This window comes from Saimiri boliviensis, chromosome 10 (genome assembly GCF_048565385.1).
Source record: "Saimiri boliviensis isolate mSaiBol1 chromosome 10, mSaiBol1.pri, whole genome shotgun sequence".
NCBI lineage: Eukaryota > Metazoa > Chordata > Mammalia > Primates > Cebidae > Saimiri > Saimiri boliviensis.
The window spans coordinates 48949293-48961461 of NC_133458.1; positions in this window are offsets into that span (position 1 = coordinate 48949293).

Below are 12169 nucleotides of genomic sequence, written 5' to 3' on the forward strand. Positions count from 1 at the left end.
GCTTGGGAGTCAAGGGATTTGGGTTCTATTCTTGTCATCCCTTGGTGACGACATCATCACCTTGAGTTATTCACGCTTTCAGTGCCAGAGTTCCTAGATTAATAAAATATTATTACATTGACCTCTTAGAGAAATGTTTTCATGGTACTGAGTATGAGTAGCCATGTGTTATATCTTTGTATTTGCACGGTATCAGCTGTGAGTCATACTGTTATAATCAGTGCGATATAAGTGCACCATATTATTTAGTGGTTATTTTCCTGAGAGCTTGTAAAAAGACTTTTCCACGGCATATAGGCAGCTTTATAAACAAGTTTCTAGGTACATTCACAACAAAGGACATTTGTGAATCAAAATTATCCCTGCTTTTGTTAAAATGTAGAGTTCTATATTGCTAAGTGGTTTTCAAGATGCTTTCAGTTTCTGAAATTATTGTTTTGGGCATTAGGGTTTGCCTAACCTTTTTCCTATACCTCCCTAATTTCTAAATACAGTGCTGATATAGTCAGGCATTTTTTGCCAATTTGGGATTTTAAAAAAGTTTTCCTCTAGAAATTTGGATATTAAGAAAATTTTTTTAGAGATGAGGCGGCAGAAACGAGTACAGTGGCACAGTCATAGTTCACTGCATCCTTCAACTCCTGGGCTCAAGGGATCCTTATGCCTCAGCCTCTGGAGTAGCTGGGACTACAGATGCTCATCACCACCACTGGCTTTGATTTTTTTTGTTGTTGTTGTTCTGTCGTACTTAGCCTTTCAGCTAAACTTCTGATTCATGCAAATCCATGTTCAGAATAATATTAGTGTCTGCTGATGCTAATATTTAAATAATTTGAATTAAGAGCTTTCAAAATGTATTTTATATAATTTTTAAGTTAGAAGTTTTGTGGGCATTTTGTGATGCATCAGGTTATGAAAATTTACTGAAAGAAGATTTACTTATTTTAGATCTGATAAAATGTTAAACATTTGTTTGATTTGATTTGACATCTCTTAGTTTCATGCATGGCTTTAGCATCTGTGGTCTGTATTCATTTCCCCCTTAATTGTGGTTGCCTTTAATTACCAATGCAGTAGCAGTGTGATAAATGAATCTCTTTACTTACATTTTATTAGTAGTTTCAGCGACCAGTGTGCTGTAACTAGTCACAACTTCTTTATGAAGAGTCATCATTAATATTTATATAGTATGGTACTGACCTAAAGTTTATCAAAGTGAAAACTTACTGTAATGAATAGTCTGAAGCACTGAGGTGCACCTTTTTAGCTACTACCTATGAGTTATAAGGTAGTGGGTTCCAAGATGTTTTGATAGGCTTCCATTTACATAGTTACTGTATATGCTATGAGAAAAGTAAGAGGGATATCAGAGAGCTTATTTTCCCCAATACCCTGTTACAGACTCCTCAGACTCCTCAGTCCTCAGTAAGGACAAAAACACCTGGTCTATTTGGTTTGTAAATAGACCCTGTTGCCGTTAAATAAATGTTTCTCACTGTTAGACATACATTTTACATCACAGCCCAATACATAAACTCACAACACCTAAGCATATATTTAAGTGTCATGAAACTATACTTACCCTTTTTATATGCAATGCTCTCTGCTGTTTTTATTCTGTTCCTTTAAAAAAAATATATTGGTTATAATACACTAGAATAATGTCGAAGTACACTCATGGGTTGTAATTTAAGTGTGAAAACCACTGCTTTATATTTCCCATGGTGTTTTGAAGAGCTTCTTGTGTTAGGGTTTATAGAGGGAAAGAACTAATAGAAGGGATAGATAGATAGATAAAGGGGAGTTTAAATATTAACTCACAGCTGGTCACGGTGGCTCACACCTGTAATCCCAGCACTTTGGGAGGCCGAGGTAGGCAGATCACAAGATAAGGAGTTTGAGACCAGCCAGGCCAATATGGTCAAACCCCGTCTCTACTAAAAATACAAAAATTAGCTGGGCATGCTGGTGGGCACCTATAATCCCAGCTACTTGGGAGGCTGAGGCAGGAGAATTGTTTGAACCTAGGAGATGGAGGTTACAGTGAGCCAAGATTGCACCATTGCACTCCAGCCTGGGCAACAGGGTGAGACTCCATCTCAAAAAAAAGTTAACTCACACAATCGCAAGGCCCCACAATAGGCCATCTGCAAGCTGAGAAGGAAGGAGAACCAGTCCAAGTCCCAAAACTGAAGAACTTGGGAGTCCGATGTTTAAGGGCAGGAAGCATCCAGTATGGAGAAAGATGTAGGCCGGGAGGCTAGGCCAGTCTTTTCACATTTTTCTGCCTGCTTGTACTTTAGCTGCGCTGGCAGCTGATCAGGTGGTGCCCACCCAGATTAAGGGGGTGGGTCTGCCTTTCCCAGCTCACTGACTCAAATGTTAATCTCCTTTGGCAACACTCTTACAGACACACCAGGATCAATACTTTGCATCCTTCAGTCCAATCAATACCCTCACAGACACACCCAGGATTAATATTTTGCATCCTTCAAGTTGACCCTCAATATTAACCATCACAAGCACACAGAGAAAAGATGGTCATTTTTCAAACGTGAAGGAACTCAAGCAACACAACATGCCTGAGTTTTTCTTGGGATGGGGTGGGAGGAGAAACATCTGTGTAAATCTTTATGTTTATTTATGTACTTACATGCAATAATCAAATCCAATTAGAGAAAATTTTAAACTCAGGAAGTAAAAATTTGGGAAAATAATTTATTGAACAACAAGTGTTTATTAATGCCTACCGTGTGCCAGACGTTCTTCTGCGTGCTTCAGATACTTCAGTGAACGAAGCAAATTAACTCATCCTTCCTGCATGAAACTTACATTTTAGTAAAGAATAGCTGGTTTAAATATGTAACTTTACAAATACTAAACAACTTGGGAAATTATGATTACAGAATAAAAGGGAAATGTTACAAACCTGGATGAAATAGATACCATATAACTGAAAAATTGTTGAGAAGAGAGAGGAGACAAAGCTGGTAGGTACTAATTTTTCAAAAAGTGTCTACTTTTACTGTTTAAAATGCAAAAGCAGTTTAAAATGCAGTCTTACACTATAATGGTGTTTTGGTCAATTGCATATGCAAAGATAGCCCCGTAAGATTATAATGTAGTTGAAAAAGTCTTAGCACCTAGTGACATCACAGCCATCCTAACATTGTAGTGCAATGCATTACTCACATGTTTGTGGTGATGCTGGCATAAACAAACTGGCACTACCAGTCATATAAAAGTATAGCACATAAAATTATATGCAATACATAATCCTTGATGATGATTATACTAGTTTACGTATTACTAGTTTTTATCATTACTTTAGAGTATACTACTACTTCTTTTTTGCCCACCTCAGCCTCCCAAAGTCCTGGGATTACAGGCATGAGCCGCCATGCCCAGCCTGAATTTTTTTTTTTTTTTTTTTAACTTCATGTCCTTTTGTTGTATCAAATTTAAATAAAATTAATTAAAATTAGAACATTTAAATTAAAGAGCAGCTCTTATAGAGAAGTCAGGGTCTAACTAGAAACTGCTTCAAGTGTTTTAAATGAGGGAATTTAATACATGGAATTAGTTATTCAGGTAATGGAAGAGCTAAATCAAACATGATAGCAGCAGGTGTGGTAGCACTCGCCTGTAATCCCTGCTACCTGGGAGGTTGAGATAGAAGGATCACTTGTGCCCAGGAGTTTGAGACTAGCCTGGGCAACACAGCAAGAGCCTGTCGAAAAACAAACAAGAAAACGCAAAACGTGTTAGGAAGTTAACATGGTGATTAGTAATAGCCAGAAGCCACTCTGTTTTTAGACTGAAGGGACAAAGTGAGAAAGCAGTGTTCACCTGAACCACAGGGGCCGAAGGAAGCACAGCTCATGTGAAGACTATACCCCAGGCTTCTCCCTTTTCTCACACCCTCCAGTTTCCATGAGCCTCTCATTGACTGATTCCAGACAGATGTCAGCTGACACAGGAGCCTGGGAAACGCAGCCTGCAGTGATGAAACCCCTGCCATACTGGGAGAGTAGAGCCAGAGCAAGAAATGGACACATAGGCCTCGCGTTGAATATACAATACCATATAGTACTTTAGAAGTTTGGTTACCTGTCTACACATATAGATATACAGAGAGATAGCTGGGTGTGCTTTTCACCTGTCAATGATCATGATCGTTGTCTTAGTCCATTCAGGCTGCTATAACAAAATATCATAGACTGGGTGGCTTATAACAACAAAAATGCCTTTCCCGCAATTCTCAAGGCTGAGCAGTCTAAGATCAACATGTTGCAAGATTCAGTTCCTGGTGAGGGCCCTTTTTGTGGCTCATAGATGGTCTTCTAGTTGTGTATTTACATAGTGGAAGGAGGAAGGCAGCTCTCTGGAGCCTCTTTTTAAGGTCACTAGTCCCATTGATGAGGGCGCTGACCTCCAGACCTGGTCATCTTTCCTTTTTCCTTTTTTTTTTTTTTTTTTGCCCTACGATCTAGCATGTGACCTAGTCACCTCTCAACAGTGTCACCTCCTAAGACCATCACATTGGAGGTCAGGTTTCAACTTAGGAATTCTAGGGAGATGCAAGCATTTGGACCATAACAAAGGTTATTTCTGAGTAGAATGACTTAGAATGAGTCTGAGAATTTTATTCTTGTATTATTTAAGGATTTTTTTTGTTGTTGGATTTTAAAATTTTTTCACCCACATATTTTGATGAGCTAAACCACTAATGAACTTAAGTTTAAAACTATGCTAAATTTAGGTAGAGTTCTAGAATCATAAACATACAGTGTTTTCCACTGTTATCGCCATGTAAAAGTCAATCCGGTATGTTTACTTGTACAATTGATAAGCTTTCTGATTCCACTTAGGTAGGAAGTTTAAATTCAATCTGAGGCAAATTAATTATGCACTGTATTTTTGTAACAGCTTTTTCCCCATTTCATAGGTAAATATTTCAGTATGAATCTCTAAAATATAACACAGTGAAAAATGCCATTAACACAACTTAGTCTCTTCAAAAAGTCAACGTCATCACAGGAGGAAAGGATGGAAGGACTGTTTTAGATTCATAAAACTAGAGATTTAGTCATTATCATTATTTTAAAGTATACTACCACTTGCTTTTTAGAAAATATTAGCTGTAAGAGAGCCTCAGGCAGGTCCTTCTGGAGGTATTCCAGAAAAAGGCATTGTTATCATAGAAGATGACAGCACTTTTTCAAATGCAGTGAAATTGATTGGATCCAAATTTGGGGGAAAACAGCTATAAGAAAATTGGAGAAATTTCAATATAGATGGGCTGGAAGATAATATAAGAGAATTATTTTCTTGAGTGTAATAATGGTATTTTGTTTAGGAGTTGAATGCTGACTCGATAAGAGGTAGACTATCATGATGTGCAAGTTACTTTCAAAATATATATAGGTAGATTTATTTGCCATATAGATAAGGCAAGGATGGCAAAGTGTTAACAGCTGGTGAATCTTGGCAGAGGGTGTACTATTGCATCCTTTCAACATTTCTGGTGTTTAAAATACTGTAAAATTAAAAGTTGGGGGGAAAACTCTAGACAGATTCATTAGTAACAAAAATAAATGTAAACAAAAGAAATTAAAATAAAGGATATCTGGTGCTGTAAACTGAATATTTGAATCCTCCCCAAATCCACACCTTTACGCCCTAACCCCGAGTGTTTATGGTGTTTGGAGATGGAGCTTTGGAAGATAATTAGGATTCGATGGTCATGAGTGTGGGGCTTCACGGTGGGTTCGGTGCCCTTATCAAAAAGAGACCCTGAAGAGCTCTCCTCTCTCTCTGTCTGTCCACACATATGTGCTTAGGAAAGACCATGTGAACACACAGTGAGAAGAAGGTCGTTGTCTGCAAGATAGCAAGAGAAGTCTCACCAGAACCCAGCCATGCTGGCACCCTCATCTCAGACTTCCGGCCTTCAGAACTGTGAGAAAATAAGTTTCTTTGTTTACATCACCCAGTCTATGGTGTTTTGTTATGGCAGCGACTAATACGGATTTTGGTACTGAGAAATGGGTGCTGTGTAACAAATATCTAAATATGTGGAAGCAGATTTGAAACTGGATAATGAGGAGAGACTGGAAGAGGTTTGAGATGCATACTAGAATATGAACATGAAGGGCAATTCTGGTGAGGTCTCAGACAAAGATGAGGACCATGTCATTGGAAGAATATATTAATTGGTGGAAAGGTGATCCTTGTTACAAAGTAGCAAAGAATTTAGCTGGACTGTGTCCTAGTATTTTTGTGGAAGGTAGAACTTGTGAGGCTGAGTTGGATATTTAACTAAGCCAAGTGTCAGAGGAGCGGCTTGGTTCCTCCTGACTGCTTATAGTAAAATGTGAAATGAAAGAAGTGAATTGAAGAAGGAATTAAGCAAAAGGGAACTCGAGCTTGAAGATTTGGGAAAATTATTAGCCTATCTGTGTTGCAAAAAATGAGAAAGCTTGTCCTGAAAGTAATACCAATGGTGTAGCTGAACATCATTTGATTAAAAGATCATGAGTGCAGTTTCTGGACACCATCAGCCATTTCAACAGAAAGTAGGCATGGCGATGGGTTTATATCGGCAGAAACACCACCTGTTTGAACTAAAGAAGACAGAGGAAGAGGGGGCCTGGTGTGGCGGCTCACACCTGTAATCCTAGCACTTTACGGGTGTAAAAGGATGAGGCAGGTGGATCACTTGAGCTCAGGGCTTAGAGACCAGCATGGGCAACATGGTGAAACCCCGTCTCTACAAAAAATAATAATAATAAAGATTGCCAGGCATGTTGGCATGCACCTGTAGTCCCAGCTACTTGGGGGAGCTGAGGCAGGAAGATTGCTTGAGCCCAGGAGGTTGAGTCTGCAGTAAGCCATGATCGTGCCACTGCACTGCAGCCTAGGCAACAGAGCCAGATCCTGTCAAGAATAAAAGGGAATGAGAGGGGAGGGTAAAGGAGAGGAGGAGAGGGGGAGGGAGGTGAGGGAAGGGGATTTTATATTTCGTAGATTTTATAGGGCAGGACCATAGAGCTATTCAGCTGTGAAAGTGAGCTACTCTTCAAGGAAAGGAAAAAAGATCGCAAAGGCAATTGAGAGATCATCAGGACTGCCGCTCCGACCACAGTCTAAGAGTGCACGGGCCCCAGAGGAAGGCGTAGGGCAAGACTGCCTCCACCTTGCTCTCAAATGTCTCTACCCAGCAAAGCTGCATGTTTGTGGCCGAACGTTAGTAGTGGCGGTGATGCTACTACCTCAGTGAGTCTGCAGGGCCGAGCACTGAGCCAAAGAGGAATTTCCTTGAGGAAATGCCTTCAAGTCTAATGGAATTTGGCTTGCTAAGTTTGGGCTTGCTTGGGACCCATCACTCCTTCCTTCTTTGCTATTTCTCCATTTTCAAATGGGAATGTCTATTCTATGCCCCTCTCACCATTTTATTTTGGAAGCCCGTAACTTGTCTGGTTTCACAAGTTTGTAGCTGGAGAGGTATTTTGCCTTAGGACGAATCATACCTTGAATCTTGTCTGTACCTGGTTTAGGTATTTAAATGAGACTTTTGTCTTAGATTTCATAGTTGATCCTGGAATGAGTTATGACTTTTGGGGATTGTTGGGATGAAATAAATGTATTTTGCCTGCACCAAGGACATGAATTTTGGGAGATCAGGGGGCAGAATATTATGGAGTGGATGTTTATATCCTTCCCCAAATTCATATGGATGGTCTAACCCTCAGTGTGATGGTATTTGGATATGGGACTTTTGGGAGATAATTAGCATTAGATGAGGCCCATGAAGGTTGGGCCTTCATGATGGGAGTAGCTTCCTTATAGGAAGAAACACCAGAGAGCTTGCACGGGCATGCCTGGGGGAAAAGACCTTGTGAGCCACAATTTAAGAAGGCTGCTGTCTGCAAGCCATGGAGGGAGCTCTCACCAAAACCCAGTCATGCCAGCACCCTGATCTGACTTCCACTGTCCAGAACGATAAGAAAAGAAATTTCTGTTGTTTACACCACCTAGTCTATGGCATTTTGTTATGGCAGCCCAAGCTGACTAATATATCTGGGAATGACTTAGTTTCCCTGAGTTGCACAGAAAATCCTTTATAGTACCATGAAGGTAAAATATACTAGAAAGAGAAAATACTGATACTCAATTGCAGTGAACTTCTCATTGATAGGCTAGAGAATGATACACTCTTTGTCAGGAATAAACACTCCAGATTGTTGGAATAGAGTGTGTGCTTTCTAATTTGCTATAGGGGGAGGAGAGTGTCTGTCTTCACCTAACTTGACTGTTTGCTTATCTCCTGCAATAAGAGGCAACACAGATAACAGACAGTTCTCCTTAACCTTTACCGAGGGCACCAGAGGAATTCACAGTGAAGCTTGTCTGCCCAGTGTGCAGTTCAGGACATTTCTTTGGCCCTTTCTTAATGCCCCAGGAAAAAACCTAGCTCAGGCACCCCCAGACTTTTTACACAGAGGGCCAGTTCACTGTCCCTCAGACCGTTGGAGGGCTGCCACATACTGTGCTCCTCTCACTGACCACCAATGAAAGAGGTGCCCCTTCCTGAAGTGTGGCGGGGGGGCCGGATAAATGGCCTCGGGGGCTGCATGCGGCCCTCGGGCCGTAGTTTGGGGACGCCTGAGTCCTAGCTGCTTCCTCGGAACCTAGGAACCTGTTAGCATTTAAATCTTTTTCAGCTATCTCCAGGGTGTTAAACCACACCATCAACATTCGCTTACCAAAAGAAACTGTACTGATTTCTTTCATTGTAGAATTGACTCAGTGTTTTAGTAGTTCAAGGTGTTGGCTCTGGAATTTTAGCTCAGCTATTTACTTCCTGGATGGCCTTCCTTTCGCAATTCGCTTAACCTTTCTTGGTCTCAATTTCCATTATCTGTGAAATGGGGATACTTGTTCCCACCTGTAGTGTTTTTTTTAAAAATTAAATTAGCCAATGAGGCCAGATGTGGTGGCTCACACCTGTAATCTCAGCGCTTTGTGATGCTGTGGTGGGGCGTTTGCTGGAGCTCAGGAGTTTGAGGCTGCAGTGAACTGTGATTGACCACTGCACTCTTGCCTGGGCTGCAGAGCAAAATCCTGTCTCTAAAAAATAGTAAGTACGTAAATAAAAAATAAATTAGCCAATGAATGTAAATAACTAGCATCACAACTTACACAATGTCTAACAAATAACAAGCACTTTATGACTGTAGCCGTCTTCATCTTTGTCTTCATCATCCTTGTATTTTGCCAGGTAGATAAAAGTCCGCAACAGAAACCGTTTTAGGAGATGCTGTCCACTAGGTGGCACCAGCTACAGGTAAATAAAATCTCCCACGTGAGGATTTTGCTCTGCAGCCCAGGCAAGAGTGCAGTGGTCAATCACAGTTGACTGCAGCCTACTAAAAAGAGAAACTAGCCTTAACTATTTAAGCAGGCAACTTTGGCCTCCATATCATTTCTCCCCTGGGTGTGAGTTTTTATCCCAGGCCTCCTTACACCATGCGGCTGACTCTGTCTCTGGTTAGGCCAGCCACTTATTATGCAGAAGAAGGGCTAGGGAAAAAAGGAGCAGAGAATCACTCCCATACTCTCAAATCCTTTAATTCTTTGGGAGAAGGTGGCAGTAAGCATACAGTGCTCATTTGCCACAGCCTGTATTTTGTTGTAAACATTTGATAACTGGTTTAAGCAGAAATATTGAGCAATCACTCCTTGCTTTGTTTTAGGGACCAAAATTTTCTTTATTACAAGCAAGAAAAACTAGAAGAAACAGTGACTCCCACATAAAAACAGTAACATGTCTATAAGGAAATGGCAACTCCACAATCTCAAATCAATATCTACTTCTACCTTATATGTTTTTAAATAGCACATATTTCTTTTTCTACTCATAAAAGCAGTGCTTCATATAATTACAAATAATAGAATACCAAAATTATCTTTAAAGAATAAATTATGAAAATAAAAATCACATCCATGAAACAAGGCTTTTATTTCTAAATCACAAAAGCTAGTATGTCTGCTTTCATCTCTTACTGTCTCTGGAAACTAAAAAACAAAAGCCTCGTTCATCCCCACTTTAATTTCACCTTCTGAATTTATTTCTAGATACCCAGATCACCTGAATGGATTAGCAAGGTAATGTAACCTAGCCATTTGTCTTTATCTCTTACCACACTGGAGGATAAAACCCAAGCTCCTTATGAAGTGTGTAGGACTTCTCATTACCTGGCCCCAGGCCACCTTCCAGCCTCATTTCTTATCACTTTCTTTCCTTACCTACTTAACTGGGAACTTACTGGAGAAAGATCATGGGCTCATGTGTGTGTTCTAAAGGTCTAGACCTCTCTTACTCAATCAAATACTCCTGGGTCAGGGAATAGGAAGATGTCCAGACCTCCTTCTTTTGTATATGCCGTAGGCTTGAGGGAATGGATAGGTGACCCTGCTGTGCTCGTTCACTGCACACTCATAAGCTAGGAAGTGAATTCAGCTGGACAGAGTAGGCCTGACTACTTTGGTCAACATGTGGGAATAAGAACCGTCCTCAAGTGTTGGGCAGTGCCACTAGTTTACAAATACTTTGACGAGAACATACCTGGTCTTCCTTCTGAAGAGTCTCTCCCAACTCGCAACACTGGCTGGTCAAGGACTTGTAAAATTCTTTCACATCTAAAAGGTACATGCTCCCTAGTACTGCCTAGAGCTCCTCCATGACTGAGGTGGCTGTGGGGAAAAATGGAATTGCAGAGGAAGATTATGTCCTCATTGGAGGCTCACCAGAAGTCATTGCGAATGAATTCTACAACAGAATATTCAGTGTTCAACTTACCCTGACTACAGGAAGTCTAATATCAGAGCTACTCCTCCAATTCAGAATGTCCTTGTTCACCCATAAGACTGGGAATGGTGTCAGGAGGAGGGGTATATCTGCACTTGGAGTACATTTTTAAAAGGGTCCCCAGAAAGAGTCTTGTGCTGATGGTATAGTTAAGCTTCTTGATTGTGGTGGTGTTTACACAAAGCTATACGTGGAATAAAATTGCATAGAGCCCCCCAACACACACACACACACACGCACACACACACACATGAGCGCACACGTGTGTCCATGTATAACTGGTGAAATGTGAATAAGGTCTATGGTTCATACCAATGCCAATTTCCTGTTGGTTTTTTTAAATTGCTCTGTAGCTATGCAAGATGTTAACATTGTGGGAGGCTGGAAGAGGGGTGCATGGGAATCTTGCCATATATTTCTTAGCAAATTCCTGTGAATCTATAATTCAAAATAAAAAGTTTTAAAGGAGGTGGGAGGGGACTTGGAGTATTAGAGGACTTGATCTAAAACAAGGCTTTGGGAATGGCCTTGAACTGGAAGACCTTATGCAGAAACAGTACCTCAATGTTCAGGCCCAAAAATGTTCCTGAAGAAAAGGATGAAGTGGGATGACTAGGTGGGCATATTCAAAATGGGTAGAGATGATGTTAAGAGGGCCTTTGACGCCCTGATGCTCTGTTAACATACAAGTGAATTCCCAGCTCCTTTTCTGGAGACTAGTAAGTAAGGCAGACAGGCACGCAGGTGAGCTGTCACAGTCAGTCTTTGGAATAGGCCTGAAAGCTCGAGAAACTGACTGTCTTATGGACTTAATGACTGCCATTCTCAAATTATGTTAACCTTACTCAGCATCACTGACGTAGGTGAATGCATTCATCCAACAATATTTATTGCACCCCTGCTGCGTGTCTGGCAATCTTTACTCTTCTGAATACTTGGGATATGTCCAGGAACAAAACAGAGAACCCTGCCTTGGTGGAGCTTATGTTCTAGTATAAGGGAAGAGGCAGGATGAGAAATGTAATAAGTGAATTACGGAGCACACTAAAAGCTGATATTAATAAAAAGAGTTGGGTGAGGGGGATAAAGAATTCAGGAGATGGTGTGGCATGTGGGGAGAGGGTGTGTTGCTCAATTCTCTGAGTTCTTAGAGAATGATTATACTGAAATCAATCCTATATTTGCATTTTCTTTTCCCACTACGAAATTCTCTACCCCACCATTCCTTTCTACTTCTTCTTGGTCTCTCTCTTCCCTTCACCTTTTATTTTACCCTTCTCTTCATCCTTCTTCCTT